Source organism: Sinocyclocheilus anshuiensis, unplaced genomic scaffold (assembly GCF_001515605.1).
Source record: "Sinocyclocheilus anshuiensis isolate Anshui unplaced genomic scaffold, SAMN03320099.WGS_v1.1 scaffold573, whole genome shotgun sequence".
Lineage (NCBI taxonomy): Eukaryota > Metazoa > Chordata > Actinopteri > Cypriniformes > Cyprinidae > Sinocyclocheilus > Sinocyclocheilus anshuiensis.
Genome location: NW_015539851.1, coordinates 94,340 through 99,290, shown reverse-complemented (window position 1 = coordinate 99,290; position 4,951 = coordinate 94,340). Strand labels below are relative to the sequence as shown.

General features: G+C 35.1%; 1 protein-coding gene across 1 annotated transcript in view; it reads right to left on the bottom strand.

Annotated features, from left to right (window-relative positions):
• The window catches only part of LOC107684633 (protein FAM171A2-like), a 49,559-nt gene that overhangs the window by 14,603 nt on the left and 30,005 nt on the right, over positions 1-4,951 (bottom strand). The gene's annotated exons all lie outside the window — the stretch shown is intronic.

Sequence of the window (4,951 nt, the reverse complement as noted above, 5' to 3'; positions counted from 1 at the left end):
AACCATGAACTTGAAGTGCCTGTATATCTGAAAACTCTTTACAAAACCATAAAGGATTTAAAAAAAAAAAAAAAAAAATTTTTGTCCACAAGGATGCATTAAATTGGTCAAAAGTCACAGTAAAGACATTTAACAAAACATTTCTATTTCAAATAAATGTTGTTCTTTTGAACTTTCCATTTATCTTCTTACTTAGCATCTTAGAGCAGTGGTTCCCAACCTTGGTCCTGGAGTACCCTAATTGTTCAAAAATGCATCTGAATCCACTCATCAGCTCATTAGTAGAGACACAGGCTCTGTTTACACCTGGTTTAAAGTTGTGTATTGGACGATTCGATCACAAGTGAATGATGCATAAGTACAAGTGTTAACGGGGTGTAAAACATTTTGAGCTTGTCCACTTTCGACCACTTTCAGAGGTAGTCGAAAACACATTCAATCAGATTGCTCTTGTAGTGTGGACCCTCATGTGTTCAAACAGCCACAAAAGACCGCCTGCTCTCTGCCTGACAGGATTTAAACTTTGCTGTCTGAAATCGTGAGTTTGATATGAAGGTGAAAAATGTCAAAATTATCTTACTACCCTGCTGAAAAAGGTATGTTTTGAAGCATGGTAGCTGGTTTGAGCTGATTTAAGCTTGTCCTAAGCAACTAGCTCCTGCTCAGGACCAGCTCATAACCAGCTCAGGACCAGCTTAAACCAGCTCAAAGCAGCTTCCATACTTTAAAACATACCTAACCAGCATATGCTGTTTTTTTTCAACAGGGCAGTCTGATTCTAAAACAAACCCAAAGCGTTTTGCGGCTATCATAGCAGAAACAAAAGCTGCTGCTCTTTGTATCATGTTCTGTTGTCTCCTCTTGCGTTCTTATGTAAATTGAGCAAGCTTATTGTATCAAAAGATCAGAAAAATCCCATATGTACACACAAAATCTGGACAGAAGTGGTCAAAGTAGACAAAGGAGATGGATTAAAACACCAGGTGTAAACAGGAATGTGTCTCCCATGTCAACTAGTGATCTGATCGACCAAACCACATCTTAATACCAGGTGTAAACGGCCTCAAAGACCTGAAATGAGTGAGTCAGATAATAGAGACGTCCAAATGTTGTGTAGGGTTGGGGGTACTCCAGGACCAGGGTTAGGAACCATTGTCTTACTGCACCTTACTTAGCATCATTTGTATGCTATTGTTCTTCCTTGCCCATTTAAATCAGTAAACTGTCCAGCCTCTTTCATTTTCAGGGATCTTTGACCATGGAGAACACAAGGTTTTTGGTTTTTCTGTGGGAATATACAGTAGCTCACCAGATGTAGCTGCTAACTCACAGGTGTGAGACATGACTCATCCTCAGGTTTGCAACACAGCAGGAACACGTGATCTTGCATCAAACGAGTCTTTGATATCAGCAAGTAAAACCTGACAAAATCTGAGATAGTCCTGCAGCTGTATGACTTCCTGTTAAACATCACCAGACCATGAGCTCCTTTGACCTTCAGTGGATCTTTGTTTTGGACCCATCAATATTTTGTCCAGAGGACAGACATCTAAATGTAAATATCAGAGCCTTTGACATATCATGTTTAGTAAGAGACGCCAGCATTAAAGGGTTAGTTCACCCAAAAATGAAAATTAGCCCACAAATGTACTCTCCCTCAAGTAGGGGTGTAACGATTCACTCGTTTTCTCGATGCATCGATTACAAACCCTGACGATGCAATGCATCGATCTTGAAACAAGGATTTTTGAATCGTGAATCGTCGATTTCGCACAGTAATCGATTTAAAACGCTAAGAATCGAATGAATCGCGATTTCTATAGCGATTCAATGCTTTCAAAATATATACACATTAAATTACTACAAGCAGGAATTAATGGAGACCTTGAACAGTGTTCGTGCCTCGCATCTCTCTTCTTCTTCTTTTTGTTCAATGGCCGTTCCTCGCATCTCTCCTTCACACGCTGCACTATTTACCGCCTGCAGTCACAGGATTGCGCTCATGCTCAGTTCGTCACCACAGCATTAACAACAACCTTGAAATAAGAGCGCGAGGTTTATCTGATAATCAGATGCGTGAAAGCAGCGTTCGTTGCTATAGCAAACAGACTTCTTGATTTCTTTCAGGATCATCATTCGCCGATGGAGAGGAAAAGTTAAATACTACACTCAAAAAAATTATTCTTGCCAGTAATTGAAATGAAGCAAACAATTTAAATAAAGTATATTTAAAAAAGTATAAAATAATTATTATTATTCCGAATTACGCTTTCTCAACATGAACGTAATGAATCCGAAACCAACCTGATCAAATTACATAAACTATACCTAATTTGTTGCAGTAAAGCGCGAATGCAGATGTTGCGCATGCGCATATTAGATGTTTTTTATTTTTAAACTGAAGGCGGCAAGTCGACTAGGGCGCGACGACGGTGACTCAACGGTAGGCAAGGGAGATTAATGAAGAACAGATGAGGAGATTATACAAGGTAAGATATTTTCTTTATTTATAATTGATGTAGACTTAAACATAAACTATTTTTATTATTTGATCGATCTTGATTTACCTTAACTGCCCTAACTGCACTTTTTTTGGCGAATTAACTAACGTTAGATATTTTCGGCCTTCTCTGCTAACGTTATCTTGATCATTTTAAAATTTACTGTCTTACTATTCGAGTATGTGCATCATTTTTGCATTTAAGCAGATCACGCATGATTTTTTTTTAAACGGTGTCATCTCGACATACATTAAACATTAGGATCTCGCGTAAAATCAAATCTGTTATCAAATATATGCAACTTATATGTATCATTTTAAGATATATATGGTCGACTATGTGCATCTTTTTAGGCAGATTACGCGTCTATTACTATTATTTTTTTTAAATAATAGATTAGCCATCTCGACGTAACGTTACATTTTGCTTTTCTATAAATATGCTTTGCAACTATGCTGAAGCGTTGTTCAAACATGCTCGACATTATATGAAAGTTGCATGTAAAAATTTGTAGGATGTCCTGTTAAAACAAAAGATTAAATTGGATGGAAAATTGACATCTAATTGAATTACATAAGTTGTAACTTTTGGGGTTAAATATTTTTTTGAGTGTATAGCATTTTATTTTATGAGAAGTTTTTGCACTGAAAGAGAAGTGATCTCGCGCTCATAGACGTGCCAGGCTATATCTGCAGCTAAACTGTATAAAAAGCAGAATGAACTGAAACGTTAAAGACAATAAACACAATAAATAAATACAATTTATGAATGATGCAGTGCTAATTGACATATAATTTATTAAAGTAGCCTACAGAAACTATAAAGTATATATTTTTTTTACCTTATTCTGTGCAGAAAATTGAAATAATTGTTTGTAGTATATAAAACAATTATAAAACTGCCATTAGGAAAAAATTATAATTATAAATGATTGATTATTGTCCAGCAGTGTATTTGATTTCTTATAGGAAATTCAAAGTAAGAGATAAGAATTCCTTGTAAAAAATAAAATTAATAATAATAATAATAATAATACAAACATACATACATACATTTATTGTATTTGACATTTCTGTCACTTCTGAAATGATTGTTAGCCTATATAATACTTTTAAAGCTCTTTTTTTTAAATTTTGACTTACATAAATTTCTACGTATGCCATGTCATGCCTTAGCATCATTAAACTAGCATCTAACAATAGACAAAAGTGTTTTTTTCCCCCTAACCTATGGTTCTGTAACCATAAAAGCTGCTGTGTAATTTGCACCCTGACTAAGCATTTAAAGAATTTAGGGGAAGCATTTAAATAATCCTGTGAATGCACAAAGAATGCAGAATCGAATCGTTAATCGAATCGAATCGAATTTAATTGTGAATCGAATAGAATTGAATCATTGCGAATTTGCAAAAATCGTTCTTGAATCGAATTGAAAACCTATGAATCGTGAATCGAATCGATTCGCTGTCTACCCAAAGATTCACAGCCCTACCCTCAAGTCATCCTAGGTGTGTTACTTTCTTCTTTCAGACGAATCCAGTTGGAGTTATATTAAAAATTGTCTTTGATCTTTCAAGCTGTTTAATGCCACTTAGCGGGTGTTGCAGTGCATCAGTCCAAAAGATGTTAAATAAAAAGCACCCATCCATAAAAAAAGTGTCTCACACGGCTCCGGGGGGTAAACAAAGGCCTTCTGTAGCGAATCGATGCGTTTTTGTAAGAAAATCCATATCCATATTCAAAACGTAATAATCACTTTAACCCATTTGTGCCCAAATTTTTCTGAATGGTTTCATGCATATAGTCATGTTATTAGTGTCCTATGTGAACATGTTCTGCATTTATTTTCCCCAGGTTTTAATTTTTTTCTTGAAAATCGTATTTGAATGTGCGGCAACTATATTTGCCGGTGGGCAAATATGTTGTATGCACCACTTCAATGTCAAATTTGAATATGAGGAGAGCATTTGGCATCTAACTCAAAATAACTGCTTTCAACAGATCAATCTTTATTCATAAACAAATTTATCATGCATAATAGTCGAAGAACATTCGATGTAAACCCAAAAAAGTTGCATCTAGCTTATAATCTCTTGAATATGAAAACACAACAAATCCATTTGTCTTAAAGTGGTGGAACATAGTGCAGAACAAAGTGCAGCCATTAAGTTTCCCCAACAGAGTATTGTGTATCAAAAAGTTAAATGAAAATAAATAAATAAAAATAAATAGAATTAACAAAATATTACATCTATATAATAAAAAAGGTATAGCTGAAAGACAAATACGCATTTAACTGTTTGGTTACTAACATTCTGCAAAATATCTTCTATTGTGCTCAACAGAAGAAAGAATCTCATAGGTTTGCAATTTGAAAATGACACAATGATGACACAATTTCCATTTGGGTGAACTTTCCCTTACGTAAGCAGTTTTAGTATAAGTAGCCTA